At 37.8% G+C, this 10766-nt stretch overlaps 1 pseudogene; it reads right to left on the minus strand.

Moving 5' to 3' along the window:
* Nucleotides 1-8789: 8789 nt before the first annotated feature.
* On the minus strand, nucleotides 8790-9545 carry LOC100758423 (annotated as a pseudogene).
* Nucleotides 9546-10766: the final 1221 nt, after the last annotated feature.

Genomic DNA, 10766 nt, shown 5'->3' on the forward strand with positions numbered 1-10766 from the left:
TGCACTCTGCTGACAGCATGCAGAGACCGCGTAAGACTTTCCAGTGCATGAAGACTTTAGGAGATTGGTATCCTTGACTTTCATACTATCTTCTGTATAGTGCAAATGTTTGAAATATACCTGTGATGGAAGTATGCCTCTTTTCTCACATTGCATTCTAAATTCCATTATTTTCCCCTGAGAGATAAGGGCTTGCCTATTACCTACTAGTAATTTTACAATAGCATGGCCTTATGAGAAGCCAAAGAAAGAAAATTTTGAAGAGATTATTTCACAATTCATAAATAAAATAGTCCACAATGAAAGAAAACAAAGTCTTAATTGTAGACAATTTGATTGAAGAAGTATTGAGAATAAAGCAAAAATTTTAGCCAATAATTTATAGAGAATGAAACACTATGGGAAAGGAAGTGTTCAACTTGAATTCAAGGAGAGGAAGAGTAAGGCTTTTGACTCTTAAAAATAGTACTTGGGCTGGGCAGTGGTGGCCTAGGCCTTTAATTCCAGCACTTGGGAGGAAGAGACAGGTCAATCTCTGTGAGTTTGAGACCAGCCTGGTCTGCAAAGCTACACAGAGAAACCCTGTCTTGAAAAAAGTAACAAAAAATAGTACTTGAACATACTTTTTGGCATTAGGTGATGTTGGATTCAGTATGTATCTGTTGATGGAAATATTTAGACTCTGACAGACAATGCAAATAGCACCTTTTGTAACTACTAAATCTTTTAGATGCCAGTTATATAAAATTATGTGAGGGTTTGGGAGGAATTAAATAAAGGGGCCACTAGTCAACTGTGCCTGACAGTGATAAGATACCTGACAAATGTAAAAAATATTTCCTTCAAATCACAGTGTTGGAGATTTCTGTTCATGATCATTGGTCCCTCTTGCTTTGGTCCTCTGCTGAGGGTGACATGATGGTGGAGACCGATGTGCCTTATCTTATGAAAATCAGGAAGCAGAGTGAGAGAAAAGGATCAAAACAAAATACATCTTCCTAGCATATTGTCAGTGAACCATTTCCTCCAAATTGTCCCCACCTTCCTAATTTTCCATCACCTTCCATAGCTCATCAAGTTAAAAATCTATTAACAGATCACTTCACTGAGAAGGTCAGAAACCTCATGATCTGATTGCCTCCCCCAGATCTCACCTCTTCACACCTCTGCCTTAAAAACTAAGTCTTGACTATGTGATCTTTGAAGACAAATTTCATACATAAAATGTAACAAAGTTATGGGAATGTAGAAAAATCTTTTGGCAAGCACTATCAATTCTGGGTACCTCTGAGTTTTATGACATCTTTATCACCAAGCTAGACAGGACCATGCCTGGGAAATGAAGAAAGGAGAAGTTATAAGAGTGTCTCCATTTCTAGTCCCCACCCAGTACACATTCACAGGTTTAGTTACAATTTTTAAAAATGCTTTGGTTGATTAACAGGTTCTGGGCTTATAATCTCAAGGTTGTAAGCCTCAAGGAACTATTATAGGAAAACTATTTGAGGTTGAATATCTCAACTTTCTTGATAAACTTTAATGTATATTTCACACTCCTGTTTTCAAGTGGAGAGAAGAGTAGACAGTTGTCAGGTGGAGAAACATATACAAATGAGCATTAGGCTAATAGAGGCATAGAAAAATATAGAGCTGAAGTTAGCAGCTTCTAGCCTTTATATGAATAGTATATCTGATTTCCAGAAAAGAAGCAAAGACTACATACTTTTCCTGTCCCATTAGAAACTAGTCAGACATCTGTGCCTTGAATTCCAGAAACTGTTCCAACCCTGGCTTGTGTAGACTTTTTATTCAAGCATTCCCTTCTATTGATCAAATAGATGACGGGGGAATTTCCTTAGGAAATCATTTCTGCATATTGGATGGAGTTAACTCACTGCTCTAAGCCATTTACAAAATGAAGTTATATCTTCATATAACAATACATTATTTTTTTTTACAAAACTATATTTAAATTCTGTATTTTTCCATCCATTTGAGAAGCTGCAGAAAGTATAATTATGTGAGGATTGATACATCTGTTTCATAAATTTCCCTGTGTTGTACATCAGATTGTTTCTCTAGCAAGGCAAGAGCTCAAGGGTGGAAGTATGAGCAATTTGAAAGAGCTACTGTTAATCATCAAGGACTTGAGGGAGAAAAGAAGACATTAGTGTCAAGCACAACAGACACAGGAGCGAAATGCCTAAAACTCTTTGGTTCTATTTTGAAAATTTTCTAACTATTTCATTCTTGTGTACCAAAAGACATGACCATCATTTTTCATAAAATATTACAAGAATTTCAGCATTGTTATGCTAGATATGTCAATTTGTACAACTATTCATGATGCTTTAAGTACATATTCACACCAAACATACTTATAACCCTGAATTTCCATATTCTCCACACATTTATTTTTCCATTTTAAAGTGTTTCGTGAGTATATTCTGTATACAATGCACTAGGGATATTACTGCAAATAATTTAAATCTCATCTTTACTCAGAAGAAGATGGAAGTGAAAACAAATCTACATGTGTAGTTTAAAAAGTATCATGTCTGTAATCTTTCATTTGAGTTAGTATAAGCATGTTCTTGTGGGTGAGTCTGTCCTCTGAGTAATTGTCTCTTCTAAAAAATATTTCAGTTATTCTATATGTGTCATGTTTAAGTATATATGTATGTATATATGCATGCATGTATGTGCATCTGCCATGGTGTACATTTGGAAGTCAGAGAATAACTTGTATGAGTTGATTCTTTGCACTGTATGGGTCACATGCTGCACACTCAGGTGTCCAGGTTTGGCAGCAAATGCTTCTACCACTCACTGACCCATCTTACAAGCCCAGGGTAATTATTGCTTGAATTTCTATGCAGTCCTTCAAAATAATGTCTCTGCTAATGAATGAGTTAACATGTTGTGAAGTTATTATAATGTTTAATTAAATTAAAACATACAGAAAATTTAAACCATTTAATGACTAGGTAGATTTTAACTCTTCCAGTGTTTAAGAGCACCTACCCTTCAATTGATGACTTACTCAGGAGATTGAGATTTGTATGTTCCATTTTCAGGTTCTGGCCAGTATTTTACTTTGCCCATTTAAATAGTACAAATGTCCTTGAGTCTGTGTGGGAGTGAAAACAGACTTCTTTCTTGATCTCAGATGACTTGCTCTGAAGAACAGCTTAACTGTGTGGATGTAAGTGGATCTTTCCCTGTGGGAAGGACTGGCCTGTCAGCTGTCAAACCTGCCTCTCACAGCATTGTTCACCAGTCACAGACATCTTCCCTGGCAAACGCTGAGTCAGAGAATTAGTTCTCATACTTGTGTTGACTTGAGAGTCTGAAATTTCTCTGAAGGAGTTTCGCTAGTTGAGGAGACTCCTGTTCCCTTGGGGATTGCCTATTGATAAGGTTACGTCTTGCTAAGTCTTATTTGCCAATGGTCAAAACAAATCTTATTTGGCAGCAAGTATGTTCACTGTACATTTTACACTTTATCCAAAGCTTCCAATTCCTATGCAACAGGGATCAGGAACATAACACAGAATTCTTTTTTTGTTCTTGTTAATTTATTCATCTAAATTTCTGATATTATCACTTAATTCCATTTTTCCTTCCATTTCCTTGCTCCAAGCCCTCCCATATAACACCCACCTCTTTCAAATTGGTGACCTCTCTTTTCATTAATTGTTATTGCATATATATATATATATATATATATATGCATATATATATGTGTGTGTGTGTGTGTACATATGTATTATGTATATACATCTATATTCCTGAAATTAACTTCTTCAGTTAGATGGTTAGCTATATGTATGTTTTCAGGGATGATCATTCAGAATTGAAGGACCAATTGCTGTGCTCTTCCTTGGAGAAGGTTACCTTTCCTATCCTCAGCATTCCTCAGTTGCCTATAATTCTTTGGGTTGAAGCCTCATGAGATTTTTCCCTGTCCAGTTGGCATATTCATTAGTTCATCCTTGCTCATTTTTTGGCAATCGTCTTAGTGAGACATTATGGGTATAGCTTCTGTTATTACTAGGAGACACAATCTCAAAGAAAACCCTAATCCGATAGCTCTTACAATCTTCTTTCTTAATGAAAAAAAGGAACAACCTTTTTTTTCAAGTAGCTAAATCTTGAAATCTTGAACTTGTGGAAGATGTGGGAGAGTATATGTGTAGCTTGTTGGTATACAAGAGTGTACTTGTGAAGGGGGGAGTTCACTGGGGGAGTAGAATAGCCTAGTGCTTGCTATATATTTATTGCAGAAGAGAGCTTTAGAGATTAAAGTTAAGGCAGAGTCATCATGAGACAGGATAACAAGTCTGTTAAAACGTGCTAAAGCACATGGTGTCTAAGCAGTAGTCATCACTTCACTGTACATTAAAGTTATTTAGAGAAGAAACCAGAATTGAAATGGTTATCTCAAATGGAACTCATATAAAGCTCTTACACAGTCAGTTTCCCAAGTTCACCTCACAGCACAAATTATCAAGCAAATCCAATGTCCTGAGTGGCATTATTGCTTGTGCTTATTTTGTTCATGATAGTGCTTATATTTTCAACCCAGGCCCCAGAAATCAAATGTCTTCACCCTAATTTCTGGGGTTCCTGCAGGGATTCAGAGTGCACATTGATAACAGATGTTTCCAAATCTCTTTTGGGGCAATCATTTTGTCTATATTACCCCAGTAAAGTTGGTTTAACAAGAGAGTTTATGAAGCTGCTCTTCTTGGAGAATTCGAATGGAAGAGCAGCCCTGCTTCAGTATCTAAGGCATAAGAATTAAAGCATCAGGCACAGAGAGGGGAAAAAAGGTAGACATTAGCTGTGGTATTCCTGATTGTTACAGTGAGATTAGACCATAATTGTCTTTTCAATGTGAGTGTCAGAAAAAATAATGGTGTTTTGTCTTCTAACATCCAGGTAACCCTTTGGAAATCGATTAGTATTACTGAACACTTTGAAACTGGTATATGTTTATCAACTTTGCTGGATTGCTTCAAGTACTAATATCTTGGTGTATGCTTATTTATTATTAATGACTATAGCAGAAATACCCCTACCATACCCGAATATTTTCATACTGGATTGGGGAAGCATGAGAAATAGATATCTTTAAATACGCTCTGTATAAACGCTATGTGAGGCACCATTCTAACTTTGGACAGTCATGTACAGGTTAAAAGAAAACACTGAATGATAGATGGCTAACGCAAAACAAATGCTGTAGCATTTTTGGAGGTTTTGTTTCATAATGTGTTGGAATGCTATTTGTCAGAACTATCTTTTCTATACAGGCCCTTTGCATATATATTATGGTTCCTGGTTTTGTGTTGTTTGGGATTTTTGAGTGTGTGAATGTCTGTCTCTGCATCTTTATGTGTTTTTTAAGCTTTTCCTTTGGATCTTTTTCTTATGTTTGTTTTTATTTTATCTATTATTATTATTATTATTATTATTATTATTATTATTATTATATGCCTGTTTGTATCCTAATGAGCAAGAGAAAGTAAATATGGATTGGGGGAGGAAAGTGGGTAGGATCTGGGAAGAGTTGATGGAGGGGAAACCATAATCAGAAGATATTGTATGAAAAAATTCATTTAAAATAGAAAAGAGATAATTCATGAAAATATTTTAAAAGGACCACTCAGGAGATTGAGACAAGAGCCCTGCTTCAACTCATGTATGCTAGAACAGCTTTAGAAATGCAGCAATATGTATATTAAAATTGACTATAACCAGAATTAGTGTTTTAAGACAATTGCATTTTTATAAAGATTTATTATGGTTTGTTTAAGACTGAGTAAAAAGCACAGCATGGTAAAGTGGAAAAAAGGAAAGACCTTACTACGTTTGAGAGGCAGAAAAAAAAGTACCTTAAAAACGATATATCAGGGACGATTAGTTTCTAAACTATATCACTAACTCTTAAATATTAAAAGAAAAAAGACCAGAACAGATAGTTACTCTAAGTATGTAGAGGTTGCCAAGACACATAGGAAAGGATGCCTCACTTCAATAGCACAGGGAAATGCAAACTAAAACAGTAGTAAAGCATTGTTGCATGATACTCTGGCCATTCCCAAGGCTGGTGAAGATGGCCAGTGATGGGGAATGTCCTTCTGTATATATGTTTCTCATATTGGTTGATGAATAAAGCACTGTAGCCAATAGAGGCAGGGAAATAGGCAGGACTAGGAGACAAGGAGAATTCTGGGAAAGGGAGGCAGAGAATGCCCACCTGGGGGAGACAATGTGGAAATACTTAGATTAATAGAAATAGGTTAATAATTAAGACAGAGCTAGTCAATAAGAAGCCAACAGTTTAATAATTAATATAGTATCTGTGTGCTTATTTGGGGTTGAGGCTACAGCAGGACCAGGTACACCTACACAGGAGAACTGGGAATACCCCAGTACTGATGGTGGGTATGAAAAATGGTGCATTCTCTTTAGAAGACAATCTGGATGTCTGTAATAAAACCACCATGGCTTAGAGCATGGCCCTTTCTCCATATTCCTTCTCCATTTCCTCAGATGAGGTGACAACTTGTATCTACAAGAGTCTTGAAGTGTTGGAAACAGTTTTATTTACTTTGCCCCTCCTTAGTAACCAGCACAATTTCTTTTCATATGTGCAGTAAACTCTGGTGCATTCAAGGAATGGGCTATTCCTCATCAATGAAGAGAAGTGAGAAGAGCCAGGAAAAGACATGAAAGAAATATAAATGTATGGTGCTAAGATAAACAAGCTAATCTTTAAAGGCTACAAGTTATAGGATTCAAGCATCTGTCATTCCTGAAAAGCCAAAACTGGGATAGCAGATGTATCTCAGTAGTGCCAGCTCTTAATAACAGTGAAATTTAAGGGGTAGAGGTGGGCAGATGTGTAAAGAAATTGTCCTTGCCTTTGGGGCATAGAAGTGAAGACTTGAAATGTCATCTTGGTTTTTTTTTCTGTTTTTATTTCTTGGTTTGAAGACTGTTTTGTTAGATATTAGAATAGCTATAGCAGCTTGCTTCTTGGGCCCATTTGTTTTGAAAAGCTTCTCTAACCTTTTACTCTGTGATAATGTCTGTCTTTGATGTTGAGATGTGTTTCTTCCATACAGCAGAAGAAAGGATCCTGTTTTTGTAACCATTCTGGTAGTCTGTGTTTTTTTCTTTGGGAATTGAATCTACTGATACTGAGGGATGTTAATAACCAAGGATTGTTAATTCCTATTTTGTTGTTGTTGTTGTTGGTGGTGGTGGTAGTGGTGGTGGTGGTGGTGGTGGTGGTGTGTGTGTGTGTGTGTGTGTGTGTGTGTGTGTGTGTGTGTGTGTCCCTTTTGATTTTGAGGGTCTGAGATTATTTATTGGCCCTATTTTCATGGGTGTATTAAACCTCCTTGGATTGGAGATTTCCTTTTAGTACCTTCTGTAGGGCTGGATTTGTAGATAGATATTGTTTAAATTTGACTTTTTCATGAAATACCTTGTTTTCTCATTTTATGGTGATTGAAAGTTTTTGTGAGTATAGTAGTTTAGGCTGGCTCTGTGGTCTCTTAGAGTCTGCAAGACATCTATCCAGGTCTTTCTGGGTTTTGGAGTCCCACTGAGAAGTCAAGTGTAATCCTAATAGATCTGCCATTATCTGACAAGGCCCCAAGTGGAGGGATTGGGACTCCAACCCAGCCACAAAATCTTCAACCTACAGTTTGTCCAGCCTGCAGAGTGTTCTGGATTGTAGCAAAGAAGAATTGCCATCAAAGGGACTAGAGAGACTTCATCCAACAACTGATGGGAGCAGATAAAGAGTTCCACAGCCAAAAATTAGGTAGAACTCTGGGACTCCTTCAGAGAAAGGGGAAGAAGGATCAGAGGAACCAGAGAGGTCAGGGACATCAGGAGACCATGGCCCACCAACCACTAGGACTTATTGGGGTTTGCAGAAATCAGCAAGCCTGTAAGGGCCTGACCTAGGTCCTCTGCATCTATATTATGACTGAGTAGCTTGGCGTTCTTATGGGATTCCTCACAGTGAGAGCTGGGGCTGCCTATGAATCTTTTTCCTGCTTCTAGCCTTGATGTGACAGTATGTGCTTGGTCTTATTTCGTCTTATTATTTAGTGCTTGGTTCATGTCTCTAGTAGCCCTGCTTTTTTCTGAGAGGGAATGGGCATGGTTCTAGGGGAAAGAAGATGTGGGGTGGGGAGAGACTGTGAAGAGGGGAGGTAGGAGAATCTGAGGTCAGGATATATAATGTGTGAGAAAAAATAACAACAAAATTAAAAAAGAAGAGCAAGAAACTTTGTAGTTATACTTCTGTAACCTTAAAATTGCTTAACAACACAGTTTGTTGAAATGAAGTGCAAACCTTCATTAATCAGGACCATTTTCTATGTCATAGTCTTTCATGATCCAACTGACCTTTGTAGCAGTAGTTTGAAGCCCAGACTGACTTGATTTTGAACCCTTAACAATACACTAAATTAGTGATAGTTATTTTGGTGACAGGCTGTTTCAACAACCTTTTGCATATGCATGAATTTTCATGAAATATTCATTATAAAAGGTGGATAAAAGTTGAGCCACCAATTTCCTTTAAGTGGTCTTAAGTATAAAGCTAGATACTTTCTCCCCTGAAGAGCAAAAGAGGGCAGTAAATTCTAGAAAAGTTATCAGAATAAGGCACACATAGTGTGTGTTAATCATTCCCTAGTAAGGGCAGTCAGATCTTCTTTTTTTCAATGTGTGATTATTTATTTGTTATCCTTAAAGACTTATTTTTGACTTGACTCAGACTTAAAAGTAGAAGCTCTCAGCGAAGACAGCCTACGTCTCTGGGCGATCTGTTCCTGGCGCTTTTCTTTTGCTTCCTTCATTCTCTTGGCCAAAAGTTTAGCATATTCTGCAGCGTCCTCCTTGTTGTTCTTTGTTCGTTGTTTTTTCTGAGCAATACTACGCCATTTGTGTTGCAGAACACATGGCGTAACAAGACCCTGAATCTTGGGTGCTTTGGTCCTGGGCTTTTTACACTCTTTGTTTAAAGGCTTTCTCACAACATATTGGCGGACATCATCTTCTTTAGAGAGATTAAAAAGCTTTCGAATTCTGCTAGCTCTTTTAGGACCCAACCGACGAGGAACAGTAGTATCTGTCAGTCCAGGAATATCCTTCTCTCCTTTTTTTTTTTTTACAATAACCAAGTTGAGAACACTCAGATTGGCATCCACGATGCATCCTTGAACAGACTTGCGCTTCCTCTCTCCAGTTCTCCTTGGTCTATAGCAAGAATGCCCCTTACTCAACAGCAGGCACACTCTGCCATGGGCCAAAATGCCTTACTTCATGGGAAAACTTTGTTTGTCATTCCCACCACTGATTCAGACCACATAACCCTTCCACTCTTCACCCAGAGCATCAGCAGCTAATTCTGTTGCCATGTACTTCTCATAGAATGTACGAAGCTTACGTTCATCATCCACTTCCATGAGTTTCTGGCAGCCGGTGGCCGGAAAGGAGATACTCAGCTTCATTTTCACACAGCCTACCGCCTAGGAGGTGCCACGAAAAAGAGCCAGATCTTTGATAGTAACAGTTTCATAAGTCCCGGTATCCCACACTAGAGAATGAAATGCAACTTTCTAGTTTGCTGATAGTACGAAAGTGATAAATTGCTTATTCTGTTTTTTTGTCTGTGAGTATAGAATTATTGGACATTTATGTCCTTTCTGATCTTGAAAAAAAGATACAATATGAAAAGAAATGTCATCTTACAGTGTTACTTACCCACCCCGTTATTTTGTTGTATTTTTCTTTAAAAAATATTTATTTTAAATTCTGTGTACATGTGCACATGTGAATGCATGTGTGTGTGTGTGTGTGTGCATGCCTGTGTGTAGGTAAGTGTACTTGAGCACTACATTCTAGAGGTAAAAATGGGGTTTTAAGTTCACTGGAGCTGGACTTATGCGTAGTTGTACACCAACCTGTGTGGGTGCTAGGAACTAGTCCTCTATAAGACATTCTCTTAGCCGGGCGTTGGTGGCACACACCTTTAATCCCAGCACTCGGGAGGCCGAGGCAGGCAGATCTCTGTGTGTTCGAGGCCAGCCTGGTCTCCAGAGCGAGTGCTGGGATAGGCTCCAAAGCTACACAGAGAAACCCTGTCTCGAAAAACCAAAAAAAAAAAAAAAAAAAAAGACATTCTCTTATCTGCTGGGACATCTCTCCAGTCCAGTTTGTTTTAAGAAAAATGTAATGTTGTAGTTGCATCTTTGTTAGTGCTTTCTCTTCCCCGCCGGTTATTAAAATGTGATAAATATGATAGTATACATCCCTGTGAAAATGAGTTCTGATGGAACTCTTTAAAAGGAGATAAATGTATGTATTTATTTTTTCCTAAAACAGGGTTTATACTATATCATTCATTCTGTCTTCCTACATTTGAGATTAAGATGAGAAACACATGGCTGTGCTTTGGGTTCCTTCAGACATATATGCAGGGGAGGAATGTCCAGGTCATGTACTAACTGTTTGTTATCTTAGGAAACTGTTGAATCCTGCTTCCCTCATTGGCTATACCACTTACATTCCTGCCCGGACATATAAGGCTTCTAGCAAGTCGATCTGCTCACCAGTTCTTATTCTCTGAGACATTTTAAAGTAGAAACCATCCTAGTGATCATGATGTGGCATCTCCTTGTGGCTTTAACTTGTGTTTTCCTGCTAATTATGATGCTACAATGCTGTCCATG

This window comes from Cricetulus griseus, chromosome 2 (genome assembly GCF_003668045.3).
Source record: "Cricetulus griseus strain 17A/GY chromosome 2, alternate assembly CriGri-PICRH-1.0, whole genome shotgun sequence".
NCBI classification, from domain to species: Eukaryota; Metazoa; Chordata; class Mammalia; order Rodentia; family Cricetidae; genus Cricetulus; species Cricetulus griseus.